Source organism: Pan troglodytes, chromosome 9 (genome assembly GCF_028858775.2).
Source record: "Pan troglodytes isolate AG18354 chromosome 9, NHGRI_mPanTro3-v2.0_pri, whole genome shotgun sequence".
Taxonomy (NCBI): Eukaryota; Metazoa; Chordata; class Mammalia; order Primates; family Hominidae; genus Pan; species Pan troglodytes.
The window spans coordinates 78,698,629-78,710,912 of record NC_072407.2 but is presented as its reverse complement, the minus strand read 5'-3'; the positions used below and the strand labels follow the sequence as shown (position 1 = coordinate 78,710,912).

Sequence of the window (12,284 nt, the reverse complement as noted above, 5' to 3'; positions counted from 1 at the left end):
CCATGTCCCTACTCCTTCCACCATGGTTCCCCTCGCCTGCAGGATAAAGTCCATTGGCACTGCCACCACAGCCCCGCCACTGCCATAGCCTCTCCAATCGCATCTCCCACCACTTCCTGCATGGCCCTCCATCCACACTCAGCTGTGTGCAGTTTCACACACACGGGTTCCCTGCCTCTGTGCCTCTGCACCTGCTGTTCCCTGCCCACTCATTCTCTCATCCCTCAAAACAGAGCACATGTATCCTCTTCTCCAGCAAGTCCCCTGGGCTGGGTTAGAGGCCCTTTTTGGTGCTGGCACAGTCCTGGTGCTTCTTTCATCACAGCCTTGATTGCAGGTTACACATCTCTCCCCACTAGGCTGGGAGCTGCCCAAGAGCAGGGAGGGGCTCTGATCTATCTACGGCCCCTCACCTCCAGCACAGAGCCTGGCACAAGCATCAGCTCCTCTCTGGATGTCATTGGAGACTCCAGTTAGCTTTATCCTCACCCCGCAACTGGAGCCCAGGACGTGCAGTGGGGAATGGCACGGAGGGTAGAGAAGGGTGAGGCTGTCACTGGGCTCTCTCTCTGGTCCAAGACCTGCTGGAGCTCACTGGGTACATTCGAGTTTCAGGGCCCTGTGCAGCAGGGGTCGTGGGTCTCACGATGCCTTGGTATTGCCTCTTTGGGGACACTGTCAACACGGCTTCCCAGATGGAGTCCACAGGGCTGCATGAGTATCTCACACTTCTATCCTGCCCGGAGAGAGACTCTTTCAGTAACCTGTGCGGCCTGGCTGTTTAATATAGTTCTTGGTAACCAAATCACCACCTGGTGGTGGCATACCCTAGTTTTCAGGAAAGCAACTACTATGTTGGTGCAAAAGTAATAGCCATTTTGGCATTAAAACTAATGACCACGCCATTCTCCTGCCTCAGCCTCCCGAGTAGCTGGGATTACAGGCGCATGCCACCACACCTGGCTAATATTTTGTATTTTCAGTAGAGACAGGGTTTCATCATGTTAGCCAGGATGGTCTTGATCTCCTGACCTTGTGATCCACCTGCCTTGGCCTCCCAAAGTGCTGGGATTACAGGCGTGAACCACCAAACCCGGGAGGCTGAGCAGTGAACCGAGATCGCAAAAAAAAAAAAAAAAAGAAAAAGAAAAAGAAAAAAAACAGCTAATGGCTAAAGCTGCAATTACTTTTGCACCAACCTAATAGAAGGAGATGATATATGTCATTGGCTCTTTTAACTTTCCACACAATATTTGTGGTGATCTCATGAGGGCATCAGCAGAGAAAACAATGACTCAAGAGGCAGGAAATCTGGGTCCTAGCCCTGGCTCTGCAACTGGCTTGCTTAGTGTCTTTGGGCAAAATGTTCTTCCTGTAGGCCTTAGTTTCCCCATTGTACAAAGAGGAGACCCTTTAAAGTGTTTTTTTTTAATTGGTCACGTGCCATCTCCTTTTATGCTGGGGCAGTCCTGACACCACCATGAAGACATCCCCAGCGTTTTTGGCCCTTACTGGCAGCAGGAGCTACCATGATGGCTTGGCTAGAGCAGCTAAGATGTTGAAGCGCCAGGTCCTCTGCCTCTGGCTGGTGTAGGTAGTTGCTCCTTAATGTTCAGAGTACATACATCCTGCATAACTGGACGCTATGGCTCTACTGGGAAGTCCTGCTCTTAAAAGAAAACTAAAAACTGTGTATCTTCTCAGACTCAGCCTTCACAGACTTGCTTACAAGTAGAAATTATGTTCCTAGGGGTTCTGACTCCATCGTGAGTTCCCCTTAGCACTCAACCTATGTAATTTGCTTTGCCTCTGGGTCTCTTTTAGTGACCAACAATTTAGAGGGACAAGAGGCCCAGAAGAAGGGTATTGCATAAATCATCACTATGTGTATGATTGATTGGATTGATTGGAACTGCAGTCATTGCAGCCTCTTAACGATTTTACCAAATACTAGGTATGCTGTCACCAGGTGATGATCTGATGACTGCCTTTCTTCTCAGCATACAGAATTCATGTCAGCCGAAGCACTGTCCAGATACTGCTCAGCCTTGATGAAAGCTACCAAATTGATATCAGAGGTCAGACTGAGCTGCAGGCGAGAGAATTTTGTGGTCTTTGTGGGAAAAGTCTCCAAGGATCCAGTTTCTGTGGGAAGCAGGAAAGATTCTTATCTGACTGATGTGGCTGCCCAAGTTGGGGATGTAGCTGGTCACCTTTACATGCCCTCTATGCTCTCCAAATTCTAAAGAAACATTGCTTCCTGGGAGCCATCTTGCTCCTTGTGAGAGGAAAGGCCAGGACAGAGAAGTCACTTCTCCTGAGGACCTATCTGTGTAGCACACCAGTGTACAACACACATCAAAATATTTATCACTCATAGTAATAATGAAAGGAGCATCGTTGTCCCCATTTTACAGTTGAAAAAATTCAATTAAAGAGGCAGAGTGGCTTGTCAAAGTCACATAGCTCGTAATTCAGATCTCATGGCTCCAAAGCCTGTGCCTTCTCCATAGCACTGTTGGGCTCCTGCCCATCCCTCAGAACCCCAGATCAGACATCACCTCTCACTGCAGCCTACCCTGACCCAGGAACACTCATCCTCCTCCTCTTTCCCTACAAACAGTGACTGCCATGCCTTCTCTGTGTACCCACCAGCCCCAAGGCCAGTTCTCTGCTGTTACAGTGTAATGTTGGGTTGTTAATGCTCATGATTACCTCAAAGGCAGAGAAAGGTCTGTAACCTGTGCATTCTCTCTCAACATTATCATTCTATAAAGGCAATGGTACAGCATTCCTTTCAGTGACTTTTCTTCCTACCCCACCTCCTCTTCCTCAAATTCCTAAGCTGAAGCCAGGTCTGGCAGGGAGACCGGAGCAATCTAGCTTAAAGGCCTGATGCACTGGGTCCCAGAAATTCGGTGCCATATGGGACTCACTTCATTACACTGTGGAATGTCGGTGCAGGAGGGTGCAGCACAGAGACGGGCAGCAACTTGTTCATGATCACACAGCCCGTGAAGGCCAGCAAATGTGGAATCCTTTGCTCTGGATGGCTGGGGTTGGGGAGAGTGAGCTGGAATAAGTCAGAGCAGATGTGTCTTATTTAGGGGGGTGAACACTGGGCGTCCTGAGGAATGGATGACTTATGCCAGAAAGGGACACAGAGAGTTGTGGGGAGGGCAGAGAGGCGTGGAGAGGGCAGAGAGTCATGGGGAGGGCAGAGAGTCGTGGGGAGGGCAGAGAGGTGTGCGGAGGGCAGAGAGGTATGCGGAGGGCAGAGAGGTGTGGGGAGGGCAGAGAGGTGTGCGGAGGGCAGAGAGGTGTGCGGAGGGCAGAGAGGTGTGGGGAGGGCAGAGAGGTGTGCGGAGGGCAGAGAGGTGTGCGGAGGGCAGAGAGGTGTGCGGAGGGCAGAGAGGTGTGGGGAGGGCAGAGAGGTGTGGGGAGGGCAGAGAGGTGTGGGGAGGGCAGAGAGGTGTGCGGAGGGCAGAGAGGTGTGCGGAGGGCAGAGAGGTGTGCGGAGGGCAGAGAGGTGTGCGGAGGGCAGAGAGGTGTGGGGAGGGCAGAGAGGTGTGGGGAGGGCAGAGAGGTGTGGGGAGGGCAGAGAGGTGTGCGGAGGGCAGAGAGGTGTGCGGAGGGCAGAGAGGTGTGGGGAGGGCAGAGAGGTGTGGGGAGGGCAGAGAGGTGTGCGGAGGGCAGAGAGGTGTGCGGAGGGCAGAGAGGTGTGGGGAGGGCAGAGAGGTGTGCGGAGGGCAGAGAGGTGTGGGGAGGGCAGAGAGGTGTGGGGAGGGCAGAGAGGTGTGCGGAGGGCAGAGAGGTGTGCGGAGAGCAGAGAGGTGTGGGGAGGGCAGAGAGGTGTGGGGAGGGCAGAGAGGTGTGCGGAGGGCAGAGAGGTGTGCGGAGAGCAGAGAGGTGTGGGGAGGGCAGAGAGGTGTGCGGAGGGCAGAGAGGTGTGGGGAGGGCAGAGAGGTGTGCGGAGAGCAGAGAGGTGTGGGGAGGGCAGAGAGGTGTGCGGAGAGCAGAGAGGTGTGGGGAGGGCAGAGAGGTGTGCGGAGGGCAGAGAGGTATGGGGAGGGCAGCATGCCAACCTTAGGCTCTTCAGGCTGGCCCAAGGGCTCCAAGGACAATATTCATCCCATAGAGCCCTGGCCCAGGATGGGACATGGAACCTCCAGCCCAGCCAGCCCCAACCCTCATGTTCTCAAGCCCCCTCGCTCCTGACCTTCAGGAGCTGCACTCCCACCCCAGGGGAGGCCACCATACCAGGTCCTTCCATTGTGAAGGTTGGAGAGAATCACAGATAGTGAGATCTTAGCACTCTAGATCTGCTGATCACAGGGCTCATGATTCTTTTCTCTCTCTCTCTCTCTCAATCTCTCTCTTCTTTCTTTCTTTCCCAGGCTGGAGAGCAGTGGCACGATCTTGGCTCACTGCAACCTCCAACTCCCAGGTTCAAGTGATTCTTATGCCTCGGCCTCCCGAATAGCTGTGATTACAGGCATGTGCCACCGTGCCTAGCTAATTTTTGTATTTTTTAGTAGAGATGGAGTTTCTTCACGCTGGCCAGGCTGGTCTTGAACTCCTGACCTCAAGTGATCCACCTGCCTCAGCTTCCCAAAAGGCTAGGACTATAGGTGTGAGCCACCACGCACTCGGCTGGGTTATTTCTTTAACAGAGAAATATTAACTTATTTAATCTTTACAACTTTGTGAGGTACTGAGGCAATGGAGGCACAGAGAAGTAAAGTAAGTTGGCCAAAGTCACACAGCTAGGAGGCAGCAGAGCCAGGATTTCAATCTCCAGGCTCTAGGCTGCTCTCCATGGAGCTGTTGAATCACACATTTTGTCCTTGCTCTTCAGCTTGAGGAGGTTTGCATGGGGAGGGACCTTCCCATCCCCTTCCCTCTCTCTTCCAAGGGAAGGGCATCAAAGAGACCTACTGGCTGGGGGGAAGGCAGGCTTCCCCAGGCCCCTCCCCGCACCTGTGGACATCAGACCTGGGTGAGTAAGAGAGATTTCCCAAAAAGCTTGGACGCTTTTGTTTTGCATTTGGTATTTGTTATTTTTCTGATTATAAAAGTATTTCCCGCCTAGTGTGGAAAACTTGGAAAATACAGAATTCTTCAAATATTCAATAATCCCCATCTTTCTACTCCTGGGAGGCAGCTGCTGTTAGCACTTCAGCAGGGCTCCCACACACCTGTTTCTCATGTGCTTGGCGTGCGTGAGGTCATGTGGCCCAGATCACTTCTCATCCTGACCTGTGCCCTCAGCTCACTGTCCTGAGCACCTTCCTGTATTGTTCAGAGTACTTTATAAACATACCCACAGTAGGCCAGGCATGGTGGCTCATGCCTGTAATCCCAGCACTTTGGGAGGTCGAGGCAGGTGGATCACCTGAGGTCAGGAGTTCGAGACCAACCTGGCCAACATGGTGAAACCCCGTCTCTACTAAAAATACAAAAAGTAGCTGGGCATGGTGGCGGGTGCCTATAGTCCCAGCTACTCAGGAGGCTGAGGCAGGAGAATCGCTTGAACCCAGGAGGCCAATGTTGCAGTGAGAGGAGACTGGGCCATTGCACTCCAGCCTGGGCGACAAGAACAAAACTCTGACTCAGAAAACAAAAAACAAAAACCATAAACATACCCGCAGTGACTGCATCTGGATTGCAACATGTGGACACTACAGGATTGCAACATGTGGACACTCCAGGATTTGCAAAGCCTATCTCTATTTCAGAGAATGCAGAATCTTTCCATTTTGAGCTGACTACAGGTCATGATTTGGTAAACATTATCATGCATTTATTGCTATTCAGACTATTTCTGCAGATGAGGAATTTTTAGATAAAAAGAGCACCCACATTTTGGGGGCCATGTGAAGCAGATTCTCAGAGAGCTTGTGCCTGCTTGGTGGTTTGTCTCTTCCCTCTGTCCTCTGTCCCCCAGAACCCATGTCCCTCACTGAGGGCAATATGGATGGGGTTGGGGAAGGGAGAAAAGTTAATAACATTTTACTTCAAAGTGCTCTTCCCTACCCACTTCCACCCCATCAGTGGGCAGGCAGTCTGCAGAGGGTCGGAGGGCAAGGGGCACAGGTGTCGCCAATTGCCAAGAAGGTCCCAGAGACCATAGAGGCTGACTGGCTGATTGCACTGGTAGGGAGGCTGAGCCTGGGGAAGGGCAGGGCCCCACCTGGCGTGCTACATTGACACCACATCAGTGCCTGGGCCAGAGCTCAGGCTTGCTGTCTCCCTGCCCAGAATGCACCCTTCATCAAAACTTCCAACGGGCTCTGCTCAGTTCTTCCAAGATGGCCCCCCCCACACACCGAAGGCCACCTCTTCCCATCCCTCAAAGACAAGCAATATGGGCTTCCTGGGAAGGGACCACAGTTGGAGCAGCCCAGGCTGAGCATCCTCCAACCAGGCGGGACTGATGTGAACAGGGCAGGTCACAGCAGCCTTTCCCCTCCTGCTGTTGGGGGGCCAAGGCCTTGGGACCCCAGGGAGCCTGGGGCACAGCGGTGCCTCAGGGCAGGAGTTGCTGCCGTTCATCTGAGTTCCCCCTTGCCACACACATCAGGGTCCAGAGGGGCTCCCAGCAAGGGGGAGAGGGAAAGAGAGTGAGTGCGTGGGCAGACGCCAGCATAGGATGGCAAGCCTCCCGGGGTGCAGACACACAGGGACACCCTTTTCACAGGGACATGCCAGCCTCTTAGAGGCAGAGCCAGCTTGCGCTGGTAGAAAGGCCTTCACACGGCTGGGGCCCTTCTCCTTTGCAGAGTGATGGATGGCCTGCGGGACAGGCAGCATGATGTGAACACAGGGCTCAGGCCTGGCCCTGACTGTTGTGTGGCAGATCTTGCTCTTGTCTGGGCCCGTTGGGCTCTTCGGCTGGACTCGGTCCTCAGCTCCCCCGTGGCCCTCTTCTCCCTTCCCTTACGTGGAGGGCCTCTCCTCCCGTTCTCCTCCCTGTGTCCTGAGGAGTGAGCCCTCCTCTGGCCTTGCCTCCCTACCAGCGCCCACCCCACTGCTCATCTCCACTCAGAGCTCAACTTCTCAGGAGCTGGTGGCTGCCGCTGACTTCACTTCCTCACCTCCCACTCCCTCCTCGGCCCCCGCAGTCTGACTTCCACCCCCTCGGGCCAGAGGGCTCTTCGGAAGGTCTCCGGTGACCTCCGTCCATGTCACCAGATCCGGGGGCAGTTTCAGTTCTCAACCTGACTGCTCAGCAGCGTTCGCCCTGCTGCCCTCCTTTTCCTAAAACCTCTCTTCCCTGGCCTCCTCCTCTGGCACCAGCTCATCCTCCCCTTCTTGGGGCCTCCCTCTCTACCCAGACACTAATGACACCCAGTACACGTCTCGGGCTCCCACCCCACTGGGCACCAGGCTCCCGTAGCTCTGGCTGCTCACTCAATGGTTCCTTCTGGGGCTTCACAGCACCATGGATTGCAAAGCTCCAGCAACCCTTGAAACCTGGTCCTCCAGCATCCCCAGTCAGACAGCCCAACACCATCCCGAGCTCCTGGCGTCTCCACACCTACCCCTATCCATTAGCAAGTCTGGAGCCTCCAGAGCCTCTGGGGAGGCAGGTGGGAGTCCTTGCCCCCTCCCAGGCCCCAGGCTCAGATCCTGCACACAGGATGTGTGTGTGCCTAGCAGCCCCCACTCCATCACACATCCCTCCTCCGGCTGGCTTCTCCACCTCCCTGCACCCACCCTGGCCCAAGCCACCATGCCTCTCAGGTGGCCCGCCGCAGGCTCCTAGCCAGTTCCCTTCCATCCATCTCTACCCGGCAGCCAGAATTATCTTTTAAAAATACAAACATGGGCCAGGCGTGGTGGCTCACGCCTGTAATCCCAGCACTTTGGGAGGCCGGGGTGGGCAGGTCACTTGAGGTCAGGAGTTGGAGACCAGCCTGGCCAACACGGAGAAATCCCATCTTTACTAAAAACACAAAAATTAGCCAGGTGTGCGGCAGGCGTCTGTAATTTCAGCTACTTGGGAGGCTGAGGCATGAGAATCGCTTGAACCCAGGAGGCGGAGGTTGCAGTGAGCGGAGATCGTGCTACTGCACTGCAGCCTGGGTGACAGAGCAAGACTCTGTCTCAAAACAACAACAATAACAAAAGTGACAGACATGATGGATAGGACAGGTTGCTGCTTCTAAGCCTTCCAGGCTGTCCCATTGCCCTAAGACTAAGCAGCCTTTCGTGCAGCCTCCAAGGCCCTGCGCTGTCCAGCCAGTGCCTGCCCCTTGGCCCGGCCTCTCCTGCCACCTTCTGCTGCTCACCACCTGCTCACGGGCCTCCTCGCTGTCCCTAAAGCACACCATGTTCTTCCTACCTCCGGCCGCTTGCTCTTGCTGTTCCTGTACCTGGAATGCCCTTTCTGTCATCCTGGTCTCAGTCAAATGCTGCTTCAGTCAGGAGGTGGCACAGGTCACACACTCTAGATGGGCCCTGCTGTCACCCTGCAGCTCATTTCCCAGCATGGTGGCCCCCACAGCACTGGTAACTACTGACACTTCTTGTTTGCCAGTTGACGGAGCTTGCCCTGCCCATGTAAGACTCAGGAGATCCCGGACCACCAAGACATCGGCACATCCGTCCATCGGTGCTCAGCACCCAGGGAATGTGACCTCTTGAGTCTCTTATGCACCAGCCGCCTTCCACCAAGTCCCCTGCCCCGGTCTGTCCCTTCAGGCACTACTGAAAATCCCAGCTCCCAGCCCTCACCCTGCCCATCCTGTCTCAGAACCCGGAACCTGCAGATCCGGCAGCCATTTGTCATCCTGCGCCCCCTCAGCTGATGGCTTTTCTGGACAGAAACTTTAGAAAGTGCCAGAAATGTTTTCATCTTCTTGGCTTAGAGGGAGAGAGGAGAGCAGAGGTTAGTCGCAGTGGGCACCACCTGATGTGGGAGCCTCCCAGACCTCCAGGCAGGCAGGGGAGGGTCTCCGCACCCCAGTCCTGCACATAAGCTCACCAGGTGCACACACTCGCCATGGGTGTGGAACACCACGTGCCCCTCTACTTGTCTGGAGATGAGATCACAGACAGACAGACAGACACACACACACACACAGAATCTCTGCAGGAGGGGCTCAGGACAGGACAGGCTGGATAAGAACTTGTCTTGGAGCCGCATTTACAAAGCAGTTACCAAATTTTTGCTTGCACTGTATGTTATAATTTGATTTTTATTTTTTTGAAGCCAAGTTTCCTAAAAATGTTTTTATCCCCACTTTATGTATTTCCCATATCTGCAGAAGTGATTTATCTTTCTATCTGGGGATTTTGAGGAGGCTGGTGGAGATCGGGGGAGGGAACAAAGGGCCCCCCCATACCCCCCGCAACCATGTCTTGGGGTAGCCACAAACTCAAGCGGCAGTGCCCACAGAAGCACTTTTCGTCAGACATCACAGAGACACTCCACACAGTGGCCCCCTCTCTCCTCTGCCCCCGCAAAACAGGCGCAAAAACCTCCCCTGCCAGCCAGGTTGCTGCGAGACCCTGGCTGTCCCTCAGAGCCTGGCTTTCTTCTCTGGGTAACGGCAGTGACCCAGCTCCACCCTGTTCCTGGCACCTGTGGGCAGCAAGTGAGAAAAGGAAAGTGTGTAGGAGTCCATGGTCCCTACCCTGGATCTGTATATTACCTGGGAGTCACAGAAGCCCTCACCATGGCCTCCCAGCCGCCCAAGGTCATGTCCTGAGTAGGGGTGGAAGCAGGGGTAGTTCCCCATCTCCTAGGAGGCCACTGTACTTGAAGCCACACCTGCAGATGAATCAGCAACGGCATGGCCTTGGAAAAGACACTTCACCTTTCCCAGCCTCAGATCCCTAAAGTTCAAGGCAGGGCAGGTGGCGTGTGCCCATGGCTGGGCTGCTCGCGGCCCAGGAGCACGAAGGAAGTGAAAGGAGCTCCCCGTCAGCAGGGTGGGGCTGTAAAAGCTACGACTGTGGCTTTCAGTGGTCGCTTTGTGATTCTTGTTTCTCCTTTTTCTCCAGAGACCCTTAGTAAGACTTCATAAACCAAGAAATCAGGGCAGACTTTGCCAAAGCCCGTCAGGACACGGCAGGGACCCAGAGCTCCGGGAAGACCTTGGCCAGGCCCTGAGTAGAACGGTGTGGGGCAGGTGCCTGCACCAGCGCGGAGCCTCCTGTGGATACCCCTTCCCCCTCCCTGCTCCACTTCCTTCAAAGACTTCCTTGCTGAGCTCCCTGGTGGCCAACCTGGTGCTTGTTACTAAGAGCCCAGAGTGATAGTAATTGATGCATTCCCATAAGAATCCTAGAGCTGAACTTGCCTCTCAACACCAAAACAATAAAAATAGAAACCCTCCCCTCCTTTCACATGGTGCTTTGTCCTCGGCAAATGGTTTTGATGCAGAGAGCTCATTACCACGAGAGCCGACCCTGAGGAGCCCTGTGCCCACTGCTGGCTGCAGGGCCCAAGGCCCAGGGGAAGGAGGTCATTTGCCCCAGGTGGCACAGCTGCTTTGGGCAGAAGCAAGGCTGGGACGAGGAAGAGAAGCCAGGCAGACGAGGGCTCCAGGCTCAGCTGGCCTCCCACTTGCAACATATCTGTTTTGTCATCTCTAAAAGGGGCATTGAGAGGATTCAGAGCTTCTAACACAGGGCCTGGCCCATAGGAAATGCTCAAAGTGCCCTGCCTCCTTCCTTGCCTCTCCTCCCCAAACCAGCACGTTGCCTTCTTCCCTGCCTCTCCTCCCCAAGGCAGCCTAAACCTTCAGGTGTCTGTGAGCACTGTGTCAGGAGTCCAGGTCTTGGGACACAGGAACTCAGAAACTCAAGATGGAGGAGGGAAGGTGAGAATTCCTCAGTTTTCAGGAAAATGAGATGAGAGTTCTGTCTTACAGAAAAAAAAGAAAAAGAAAAAAAAAACCCAACAGCCAACTTATTAAATTGGCTTCCAACATCAAAGAGTGCTCACCAAATCCTCGCGGGTGATTTCAGAGCAGGCAAGATCAGGCACACGTGGAATTCATTTCCCCAACTGAGGGGAGGGGGCGGAGCCAAGTGGGCAGGTTAAGCCCCAAACAAACTTATCCTTTCCTCAAAAGACCCCTTAGGAGGGGGGAGCTGGCACGAAAACTTTGAAGTGGTGGTTGTTGGGAAAATGTTCTGCCTGAGGGCTGCTGTGCCCACAGACGCCAGGGTGCCCCTGTGTGTGTGTGTGTGTGTGTGTGTGTGTGTGTGTGACAAGTATGTAAGGATGTGATGGTGATTGTAGAATTGGCTTTGGGAGATGCCACTGCCTGTCCCTACCTGTGCAACTTTGGGCCTAACCTTTCTATGCTTCAGTTTCCTGAAATGCAAAACGGAGCCAGTTACTCTTACATCCCATATCATCATGAGAGTTAAATGAGAGGACTGTGGAAACACCACATCTGACCCTGCGAGCCTGCAGGAGTGTTGAGCAGGGAGGATCTGCATGCGTGTGTCTGTGGAATGTGCCCATGGCTTGTGTGTGATTGTGTCTGTGTGTGTGGGACAGCTGTGGGGTGGGGTGGGGGACAGGGACAGAGATGTGGCCCTGGTTTCTCCACAGGCCATCTGGGTGGCCCCCTTTAGGGCTATGGATTTTCTCTCGGGGCTCTAGTTTCTTCATCTGTAAAATGAGTACATGGTCTAGGTGACTCCTGAAGCCCCTCTGGGTGCATAGCTGTGTGTCTGCCGTGAGCATCCATGAGCATATGCATGGGTTCATGCCCTGGCACCACAGCTGGGCAGGAGGAGACTGGAGCTCAACCAGGACTCCCCTTTCCTACTGTGGACTGAAGGCCTGTGTTCTCCGCCCACATTCCTATGTCGAAACCCCAGTCCCAATGTGATGGCTTAGGAGGCGGGACTTTTGAGAGGTGATCAGATTATAAGGCTGGAGCCCTCACAAATGGGATTAGTGCCCTTGTGAGAAGAGGCCAGTGAGCTAGCTCTTTCCACCAAGGGAGAGCACAGCAACAAGGGGCCATCTGCGAACCTGTAAGAGAGGCCTCACCAGTGCCAGGCCCTGACGGCACCTTGATCTGGGACTTCCAAGCTCCAAAACGGTGAGAAGCAAATATCTATTGTTGAAGCCCTCCAATCTGTGTTATTCAGTTACAGCAGCCCAAGCTGACTAAGACACCCGCCAGGAGCCAAGTGGCCCAGGCTGGTCTGTTGGCGCCTCTAGGCCTTCTGTTCCTCGCTGCACAGGAGGGTCCAGGCCCCTGCCCTAACTGCCTTATGAGGCTGCTGTTAGATCAAGGAGGCAGTGCGTG

At 54.3% G+C, this 12,284-nt stretch overlaps 1 pseudogene; it reads left to right on the top strand.

The window, feature by feature from the left end:
* LOC451435 (guanylate cyclase D-like) overlaps positions 1–10,337 on the top strand; it is a 35,672-nt pseudogene extending 25,335 nt beyond the window's left edge.
* The last annotated feature ends 1,947 nt before the right edge of the window (positions 10,338–12,284 follow it).